Source organism: Chinchilla lanigera, unplaced genomic scaffold, assembly GCF_000276665.1.
Source record: "Chinchilla lanigera isolate Chin_1 unplaced genomic scaffold, ChiLan1.0 scaffold00035, whole genome shotgun sequence".
NCBI classification, from domain to species: domain Eukaryota; kingdom Metazoa; phylum Chordata; class Mammalia; order Rodentia; family Chinchillidae; genus Chinchilla; species Chinchilla lanigera.
Genome location: NW_004955436.1, coordinates 8,920,650 through 8,931,648, shown reverse-complemented (window position 1 = coordinate 8,931,648; position 10,999 = coordinate 8,920,650). Strand labels below are relative to the sequence as shown.

The 10,999-nt window shown below is 42.3% G+C and overlaps 1 long non-coding RNA gene across 3 annotated transcripts in view; it reads right to left on the bottom strand.

Annotated features, from left to right (window-relative positions):
- Positions 1 to 5,572: 5,572 nt before the first annotated feature.
- The window catches only part of LOC102011583, a 16,822-nt gene continuing 11,395 nt past the window's right edge, over positions 5,573 to 10,999 (bottom strand). Inside the window, exons 3-5 of one of the 3 annotated variants that reach the window (XR_261775.2) lie at positions 8,436 to 8,559; positions 7,548 to 7,665; positions 5,573 to 5,871 (exon numbers count right to left, since the gene is read on the bottom strand). This is a non-coding gene — a long non-coding RNA (uncharacterized LOC102011583). The remainder of the gene's footprint in view (positions 5,872 to 7,547; positions 7,666 to 8,435; positions 8,560 to 10,999) is intronic. The other 2 variants (XR_261776.2, XR_001234994.1) reach the window with 2 other exon arrangements.

Genomic DNA, 10,999 nt, shown 5'->3' with positions numbered 1-10,999 from the left:
GATTCTTAGAATCCCTTCTGCTTAACTGAAGGGACCCATGGACAGGCTATCCCAGGATCTTGAGGCCTTTGTTTGAAACATATCTTGAAACTTGGCCTTAGGCTTTTCTGATAATCCCACATTTGCATTTGCATTTGCATTTATTCTTTGGCCCAAGATACTTTCTTCTTTGGAAAGGGTTTTACTACTGAAAGGGTGATTTTGAGGGTTTTTGCAAATTCTTAAATGTCAATTCAAAATATAATTTGTTTTTGTTTTGTCCATTTGTTTAGTTCTTCACTTTCTTCTCATTGTATTGCTGGCATCTAGAAGAACTGAGGTGTCACTTTTAGCATGTTGTCTGGACATCTCCTGAGATGATAACTTTCAATGAGCAAATTTTCCATGGTACCTCAGATGACAAGGGTGCCTAACTCTGTCACTCTCTGGTAAGATCTCTTCTTTTTTAAAAAAAAAAAAAAACTGTCAGCATGTGTTTGCAATACATGCAGTTTACAGTCATCTTGGGGAGTGGGTGCGTGCACATACTACAACTTGTTTCCTTTTAAAATCTCCTTCCCCTTTCCTCTCCCTTCCTCCTTGCTCTAGTTCCCCTTTTCTCATTTTCATTTTTGTTGATATTATTGATCTCAGCTCATATTTATGACCTACGGTGTTTACACACACCGAGATCATTACATTCCTGGGGATGCTCTATCTTCACTCGGCATTCCCTCCCCTTGACCCCTAACCCTTAGTCTCTTGGATGCTTCCCCATTTGGAAGAGATCCACCTCCTGACAACCATCGTTGACAGCTTTTCTTTAATCTTCTCGTATTTTCCTTTCTTTCCTCCATGGGTTCATTGACAGCCATCCTGAGACCTTTAAGACTTGGCTAATTTCTTTGGGCCTGCTAGGCTTTTCTCACTAATTTCTACAAGGCTTTTCCAGCTTCTGCCTGATCCTAGGCCCAACGTCACGTGGTTTTGGTGTTTATTAAGCCACTCCACTTTCTACTACCTAGTTCAGTTCCAGGCACCTACTGCCGCATAAAAATAAAAGATTACATAATAATTGAATTTTCTCTCATAGTTGGATGGGTTTGAAAGTTGAGGTGGGTTTCACTAATTCTGTTTCAGGCTTTGATCAGTTGCTGTAAAATAGTGACTGAAATGGGAGCACGGCAAGGTTACTTCTCTCTGTCTCTCTCCCTCTCCCTCCCTCCCTCCCTCTCTCTCTGTCTCTGTCCCTCTCTTTCTCTCTCTCTCCCTCTCCCTCCCTCTCTCTCTGTCTCCCTTCCCCACCTCCTGTAGTCTTAGGGCCTTTCCGTTGGTCTCTGGTCTCTGCTCGGTGATGGTAAATGGGATTTTCTTACATCATGGAGGCCTCAGGGTGGTTAGAATGTTTACCTTGCCATTGAAGGATCCAATGCAAGAGTTTGAACCTATGAAAAATAAGAATCATCTGTCACCAGCTGAATCCAGATGGCCCTGCATGGTATCTGCAAGTGCACGTAGATTCAAGGTAAGGGAAATTTATTCCATTTCCTCAAGAAGAGCAGAAAAGGCACCAAGGGTTAATTCCACTTTGTTTTTTTTTTTTTAGAAATAAAAGGAGGAAAATACTAACAGACCGACAACATTTTACAAAATAGCATAGGATCAGTACAGACATTACAGAGTTACAAACAGAGTGGTAGGGAATTAACAATGTTTACTGTATTATATATTGATATCTTCAATGTAGTTTCTCTAATTTCACTTTGTACATCTATGATTAGCACAAGAATTGTTCACCCTTTGTCAGCAAAAATAGGGAGCCGTGGACCTGCTGAAAGAAGAAGGCCGGAGCTCTGTGGAAAGACAGCCCCCTGTGCTTAGGAATAAAAGTGCGAGGTAACTGTTAACTCAGTGAGGAGTCTATACCACAAAATCTACTATTTAAAGTGTACAAGTCAGTGTCATTAAATATAAACGTTGTGCCACCAGTTCTACTTTCCAATAGAAGATAATTACTTTTTGGGAAGGAGCAGGTTTGGCAAGGATTGAACAATAGTCCGCGAAAAGAAAGAGAAAGCGGGCCCTGAGACTGCAGGGAGACATGGGCCCGGTGGCCTCCCCTTCCGGGGGCCTGCGGCAGGCCCTGCTCCTTTGCTGAGAAATCCTGTTGCTGGCAGCTGTGACGGTGCAGTGACGCAAGGCGCTTCCTATGGAAAGGAAAATACTGACGGCACAGAGCAGGACCAGCTTTCCACAGTGATCTGCAGCAGGACTAAGAGAGGCCAAGCAGAGCAGATAATGAAGTGTCTGAACCTTTTAGCTCTTTCTTAGTACAAAGACGGGTCTTCCTCAAGCTACATCAACCATCTTGTTGAGTGAAAACTCATGTGTAAAAAATATTTACTTGTAAGAACGATACAGGGGATGAAGGGGTCAGCCGGAAAAACGACAGCAAATACAGCCATATTTTACTCTAATTCTGTAGAACTCATCACGCTGGGTACTTAGGAATGAGTCTGCTGTTCTGCAAAACCTAGAGAAAATTGACTTTGAATTTACCTTTCTCTTAATGTATTCTGAGCAACTGTGTTCACGAGTGTGGGGTTATTACATTTCTGACTCCTAGTAACTCAGACATTGGAATGGATAAGGAAAGTGACAGACCTGTTCTCATTCTAGTATTATTATAACTCTTTACTGTCAGGAAAGCCAGGCTGTTTTGCTCCCTTTCTGTAAGAAATTGTCAGTTGATAGGCAAAACTTCAAGAATAATTAAAGAAATAGGATATGTATGCTCCCTGGGGAAAATCAATCTTTTGCAAATGTATTTAAATGAATTCAGAGTCCTTTCCTTTTAATAGTGCTTATTCGGGTGAAAACATTTATTTTGGGTTTTGTTATGGCACTCAGAAAACTATGATGCCTCTTTAAAAAATAAATTATAGTGTAAAAGCCACAGAGAAGGCTGACTGAAAAGGAAAAAAAAAAATTCCCAGGAACATTCTCCACAAGTTTCCTGCTGTCTTATGTGTACTTAAAGTCTGCCAAATAAATCTCAAAACACTTCCTGTTACCTGAGCCTATCTTAGAGTGTCTCAGTAAAAGTTTAATGCCTCCCTATCTCTTATTCAGTGTGCCAGGAAGAGAGATTTGCTTTTGGCTGGAGTTGGATCTGGTAAATGCCACGGGTTAGTTTAGCAGGTGTTGTGACGTCTGTGTAAACTGGAAGCGTTTGACAGTTGCCCAGGAATGCAGGCCGTTCTCTTTGGGAAACTAGACTTGGACGCTTGGATTAGGGCAGAAATGTCAGTTCATCTATTTACTTCTCCTCCACACAAACACCTGAAGCGGAGTCTTATAAATACAAATCCTTTGCCTTTGAGAATTCTCAAGGCCACAGTGCTGGTGTGTAGAACTGGAGACTGCACAGGATTGTCTGGAGGACGGACGGGAAGAGCGAGATCACCCACTGGCCCCGTGCGAAGGTGTGCCGTGGGTGTCCTGAGCACTGCGGGCACTGTGCGGGCATTATCTACCTTGCCTCTCACTGCAGCTCCCGGTGGGAGATGCACCTCCACATTGTACTTGTTATGGTTCATATGTAGATGTCCCCCTCAGGGCCTCATGCGCCCCTCTGCGGGGCTCTGGGGAGGAGATTAGATCATGGGGCAGGTATGCACTCTTGGATTAGTGCACGGATGAGTTTCTAGCTGACCTGCTGTTAGGAGGTCAGATCTGGTCAGAGAAGGTGGGTCCCTGGGAGTGTGGCCTGGAAGAGTTTATCTCTTGCCTGCTCCTCCCTTCTTTCTCTCGCTCCTGGTGGCTAAACCATGAGCAGCCATTCCTCTCTGTGCCCCTCTACCATGGTGCCCTGCCCTGGAGCCCATGGACTATAGACCGAAACCTCTAAACACCATGAGTCAAAATAAACCTCTTCTCTTTGTAGGTCCGCAACACCTCCCAGCACTGCCGACATGAGGACAAAGTCTTTAGCCCGTGACTTTCAGGGAACTGTGTCGGTAAACATGCATCACTATGCCAAAATCCCTGAGAACAACTGAGTGGAGGAAAGCATTATTTGGGCTCATGGATGGCTATGAACATGGCCATGCTGGTGAGCGGGCTCCATGAGCTTGGGCCTCAGGTGAGGCAGTGCAGCCTGGCAGAGGGCATAGCAGAGGACAGCTGCCTACCTCATCGCAGGCAGGACGCAGGGAAAGAGGACCAGCCAGAGAGGAAGGAGCCAGGGAGCAGAGTAGCCCACCAGTTCACGACCCATTGTCCACTCCCTTCAAGCAGGTCCATGTTGTGTTTCTGTGGTCTCCCAGTTATGGCAGCAAATTAAGACCTTTTTCCAGGATTCATCAACCGAGGAAGTGAGAGCCCTCCTGACCCAGTCACTTCCCCAAAGCCCATCAACAACCAGTCCTTCAGTACAGCGAGTCTCTGGGGACACGTCATGTCCACACCTTCCTCACAATCCCAGCTCCGCACTTCCTCAGTTACATTCTCACAGACACCAGTCCCGGCACAGAGAGTGCCTCACCATTAACCCGACTAAGCACTGAGAAGATTTACTAACTGGTGGAAGCTGTGGCCTGAGAAACAGTCTCAGAGGTGTTAACCCACGAAGAGCTGCTCTGTGCCTGCGATGAGAGAGGCTTGGGTGAAGGGTCATCAGGGACATGAGGAGGGCTCAGGTCTTTTGCTCCTCTCCAGCACAGAAGAAATCCGAGAAGGGCCCCTCGCCCCACCATGATACAATCACCTTCCAAACACAAGAGGCTTCTGGGGCCATTGTAGATCTAAGCCATAACACCTCCTGCTTATTCTAAACTAAGGAGAATCATCATGAACGGAGCTGAGCCGACCAATCAGACACCCAAAGCAGTGGTGACTGCTGGGGTCCCAGACACAGGAAATCACTTAGGACTATGGATTTGGAGAGCGATGTGAGAGACCTGGTGCTACACCCATACTTTCTAAGTGTGCTACCCGGGTTCCCGTCCTGTTCTCAGCAAGCTTTCAATTCTGCGTATTCTACCCTTAGTGTGGGGCTTTGTCATTTGCAACTAAAAGACTCTTAATTGATTTAGGAGTTGGAACCAGAAGAACCTTTGGAGCGTTAGAAACCTAAAATGCAGCCTGAGGACTGGCTACATTCTTCTCCTTGACTGACTTCTGCACTAAATCTGAGATGACTTTAGGGTAAGCTCTCACTTTTATAACCCTTTTCTAATAGTCTGTCAGCCTCGGGATTATTTTGGAAGTTGAATAACACTATACTTTGTCTTTACCCAGCTTCGTTTGCTCTGAAAAGTCAACCATTTGATTTTTGTGAGTTTGTTTGCTTCTGTTCATTTCCATTTCCTAAACAGTATGGACTAGACTGCAAAAATCAATGCTTTTGCGGAACCAAACTCTTAATTTTAGTCCTGGCCTTGCAGTTTCCATTGCTTATCAGTGGACTTGAGTTTAGGTGTTCCATCAACTTAATGGCTTCTATCTTGTCCTGTGACTCAGGGCCATCTGAAACACTCACCTGGTAGTATATCATTTGAAGTTGGCTGCAAGCAATAGAAACGAACTCTGGTTTAAGCAAAAAGGAAATTTATTTTATGGATATTGGAGAGGGCACTGGTTCTATTAGAACGTGGGCATATCAGATTTAGAATCTAACAGCACAGCAAGAGGTAATTCACTGTTTTGTCTGAGCATTGTCAGCCACTCACATAAATGACCTCCATCCATTTTCCCCCCCTTCTGTCTTTTTTTTCCTTACTGTACTCAACAGTTCAGTTTTCCGCAGAAGGAATGTAGCTCTCGCTTTGGTTATGTGATCTTCTCTTGGGCCATGCAGACAGACCCCTATGTGCAGCAAGTGAATGGAGCCTGAAATAAGAAGACAGCATCCATCACTCACAGCCCACCACAGGTGGCCCCTGTCTGTACCTCCGCCGTGAGAGAGGGGGCCTCAGATATGCTGGTGGTTGCTGATAGGTGTGGGGGTGTACACCTGCGATCCCAGCACCTAGAGTCTGGGGCAGGAGGATTGAGAATTTAAGGCCAGCCTGGACTAGACAGTGAGAGTATCTCAAAAAACAAACAGAAAAATTGTTGGGGCTTGATAGCCGATAGTGGTAGAGACTAGATAGGCAATATTTTTCTATGTAAGGTAGCCACAATCTTTTTCCTGTAAAAATAATTGAATATATATATATATATATATATATATATATATATATAGCCTGTTTTCTAGAGATAGGCATAAGAGGTCTGACTTGTGGTGACTATGAATTTTCCAAACTCTCTCAAATACCACAATCAAACTCTGGGATCAAACAATTGTGAAAAGTCAATGTTTTGGATTGATTCAGGACACAGAGGCAGCCATGACCTCACAGCTGAAGATATCACAAAAGAAAGCCTCAATTACTGCTTCCAAAAGTGCTAAGAATGATTAGATAATTGTCCAACGCACAAAGGAGTATTTGGAAGGTGACTAGTGGCAGAGTGTCTTTTACTGAGATTTCAAAAAAAAAAATATTCTCTGTATTTTCTGATCACACCTCATATTGGAAAGAGCAAGTCATTTACTTGGTCTCGACAACAGGATTCATGGCGGAAGCATTAGCAATGTGATAAATCCCAGCTGGGCTCTGGCAACTTCAACATCAACACTAAGGGAATTGCATTTTGTAAGCAAAAAACACTGTTTTGTTTAAAAGGCTCTGGTAGAGAATGTCAAAGGCATGTGACTTTTGTCATTTCATCAGGAAGATTATAGCTTTTCTTCTACTGTTTACTTAATATTTCTGGACCTTTCCCAAATCTAAATTACATCTACTAATCATTCACATTAAACTATGGAAGCAGGCTCTACTCTACCCTTGGGTTTTCTTTTACATTTTCACTGACCTGGGAAGGGTCTTGCTGCATTGTCCTGGCTGATCTCACACTCTTGCTATCAAGCTATCCTCCTGCTTCAGCCTCCTGAGTAGCTTGGACTACAAGTGCATGCATTGTGCTCAGTTTGAGTTTTCTTAAGATGTTGTTATGGGTAATATCTAGATGCTCTCCCCCCACCAAGCCTCATGCTACACAGGTGGGGCTTTTGCGAGGTGACTAGGTCATCAGGATGTGATTCTTGTGAGTGAATCTATCCACCGATGAGTTTATAGCTAAATGTGATGTTGGGAGGTGAAGCCTGGTTGGAGCAGGTGGGTCACTGGAAGGCTATAACTCTCTCCCTTGATTTCTCTTCTCTTCCCTTGATCTCTGTTTCTGGTCATTCTGCCATGGACTGTTTCTCTTCAGCCAGGGCCCTCTGCAATGTCACCCTGCCCAGAAGATAGGCAACTATGGACTGAAACCTCCACAAACTGTGAACAGATATAAATCTCTGCTTCCTTACAGTTGTGGGAGTCAGGTATTTTGTCCCAGCAACAAAGGAAGTAAGGGTTTCCATTGAGAAGAACTTCTAACTTGTTCCGAACAAAAAGGACCCTTAGAAGGTTGGAAATATCACAATACTGGGAGGTAACAAAGTGATTTCCACATTTCTTCACCTCTCTCAGCCTGAGTGCATTGCTCAGAACTTGAGTAAGACGTAGACTGGCTTCCAATGGTCAGGAAGAGTAGATCAGCTCTTTTGAGGGTCTTTAAGCTCCTGATGTTTCAGATGCTCTGTTATTTGCAAACAAATACAGGGTCATCTGTGAGCTCCATGTTCATATCTGTTGAGGTCATCAAAAAATCTCTAATATAGGGGCTGGGGATTTAGCTCAGCGGCAAAGTGCCTGCCTGGCAAGCGCAAGGTCGTGAGTTCGGTTCCTGGTACCGGAGAAAAACAAAAAACAAAACAAAACAAAAAATCTCTAATATCTAGCTTGGTGCTTGGCACATGCAATACATTACATGGAACACCCCAATACATACTTAGTAAATGAATGAATAAATGAGTATTTTACTTTAATTATTAAAACTAAAATTTTATATGACATTGAATTCATATATCTATTTTCTTATTTAAAATGTCTAAGAAATTTAAATAATGTTAAACTAAACACTTTTGCAGTTTAGGGAATAAACATTCTCACTACCTTTGAGGTCTTTTGAGAATAGCAGTAGCCTGATTCGGGACACTTCTTCCTTTGTTTATATTAATGATGAACTAATTGACATATAGTTTTGTTTACTAAATTAATCCTTTTGCTTCTATTAATTTGTAGCCATTTTTGTTCTTAATTTTGGGATGCATGAATACTTGATGTGTGTAGTTATATTTTTTTCATTTTCCATTCTGCATTGTATTCTTTCACTTGAATTGGCCCCAACATATTTATTCCTTTTATTGTTGTTATGTATTATCTTTAGTTTGTTTTCAGATCCCATGCACATTCATATGTTACCATGCAATTGAATATTTCCATATAGCAGTATATTATTATTATTACCTTAAAATAATACTCATTTGTATGTTTTTGTTCATTCTTCTTCATTGTGGAAATGGTGATTAATAATCCTACTGCTGAGTGATTCAGAACTCATCAGTGTGATGGCTTCCAAAGGAATTCCAGGCTGGAATTCAGATGTGGCAAAAAATTATTAGGAGTGGATAATATAACCCCACCGAGAGAGCAGGCAGAAAGGAGCTTTGGACCTAGGTAGAGTCGGAAATGATTGGAACCTGATAAACCAAAGACAAAAGGAATTGTAATAATTACTGTACTGTAGTCGGTATGGTTATTTCTCACAAAAGCACTTATATATGGTTTAAAACTTCTAAAATATTTGCACATTTATGCTTGGATTGATAAAAACAATTGAATGGAAGACATAAAAGCCAGTCTTACAAGTGGAGTGAAAGTTCAAAATAAGCAAAAGAGGAAGGGTAGATTCACTACACAGTTCTGGTTTAAAGTCAAACACAACAGAATGAATTTGTGAATATGCGTGGAAAGATACAGAAGTATTTACAGATATGCGTGTATACCACAGTCCAAACTAGGATGATCTGAGGCACAAAATAAGAATATAGTTTCACATCCTAACCAAAAGTATAAAATAATATTTATGAGTCCATGCTGATGTGTATATATGATTAAATAAATTAGTAACTGGAGGAGGAAGCACAAAGTCCTTTGCAGAAAGGTACTGAATTACTTACACAGGTGCTCATCCATCTTGGATCTGGAGCAAGCGTGGGCCGTGCTGCCCATGACCTCTTTCCTTGGGGATGGGATGCACACGGGGAAAAGTAACATCACCGTGGAGGAGCCCAGCAAATGCTTAGAAGCAGGCGCATGGTGAGACACGAAGACCAGTGCTGGGAGGGGCCATGTCTGCCCTTTCATAACAACTCGCTCTCACAAGAGCTAATGCACCCCATACAACCAGCAGCATCCTTCCTTCCTGCGGCAGCACCCTCCGTAGCCTAAGGACCTTACACCTGAGAAAAGTTCCCTCATCTTGTGTGTCACTGTGCCGGGGACCAAGCTGCCAGCGCAGGGGCCCTTGGGGGACTCGATGAAATAATAACCAGAGCACAGAGCTAGATAATCAGCGTCACCGCCATCGGGGAGGGACCACGTTGACAGCAGGTGCCTTGGAGTCGGATAATGAGAACAGCGTTTCACCCCTCTAGTTTTCCACCTCAAAGCCACAATTCCGGTCCAAGCACTACAAGATCATCAGACAAGCCCAGGAGTGCATGTCCTACAAAACACCTGCACAGTACCCCTCCAACAGCCAGTCAACAAACACAAGGAAAATCTAAGAAACTGTCAGAGCCGAAGCAGCCTAGGAGACATGAGAACTAAGTGGAATGGGGATCTTTGAGGGGGCTTTGAAAGAGAAAAATGATGTCAGCTGAAAAACTGATGACATTCCATGTCATCAAATATGGCTTTTAGTTAAAAATAATCTCAATATTGGTTTCCGAATTGTGGTAAATGCCTCATAGTAATAAAAAGTGTTAAAACGGGACAAAGCAGAAATCCCTTTATGATATTTAAAACTGTTCTGTGAAATTTTGGGCTGTGCCACAATTAAATAATGATTTGATTTTTAAGGAAACAACTGCTGTTCTGCAGATGTAAAGTCCTCTGTTTATTTTCCCTGAGGCATGGTGATAGTAGGAACATGTTCCCTAACACCTTGTTCTTGTCGGAGAGCTTTATCCCAGAAACAACATCACAGGAAATGGGTAGAAATATTAAATTCTTGATGAATACATGCCATCGGAAAGCAAATATTCATGTAAGGGGATTGTTACTGTTTACATCAAGAATCATATTCCCTGACAACAAACTCAGGAAGACAAATTCCAAGTTCTTAAGAGCAAAAGAAATGCGACTTCCAAAACAGTGAGCTCACAGAATGATGAGGCCCGCCCCATTGTTCTCAGGGTTTAATTGGAAAACATAGTCACCCAGAAGGTAATTTGAACTGCGACTATAAATCTTTATGAAAAACCATCACCTGGAACAGGCTTTTCATTTGTTTATTGTTTGTTCTTTCATATATACCAAAAATAAAGAAAGAGAAGGGAATTGGATACAATAGAAAGTAAAGAAACCTAACATCCTTCTTTTTCTTTAAAATGAGTCTGTAACTTGGTATTTTCCTACCCTTTCAATCCCTTTCTGTGAGATTTTTACTTAGGAGGTATTTTCTCAATAGATTAGAGTTTTTCCTAAGTAGGTCCTGTTCCAGGTTTTCCTGTCACTGCTTCTGTGACTTTTTTACTTTGAAGATGATTTCACTCAACGTGTGAAGCATGAGCTGAGTTTGTGAAACAAAGATAGGTAAATGGTTGCAACTAGAGAGCATACTCATACGTGAAATAAATCAGATCCGCATGTGTAAACATCGTATTGTCTCCCTAGTGTAAGAACCTGAAAGAGTGAATAAAATCTGAAAGATACAATAGATATTGTGAAAGGGAAAGAAACTGCTCAAAAGGAAAGAAGAACTGAGATGAAGGAAAGGACAAAAGAAAGAAAGAAGGAAGGGAAAA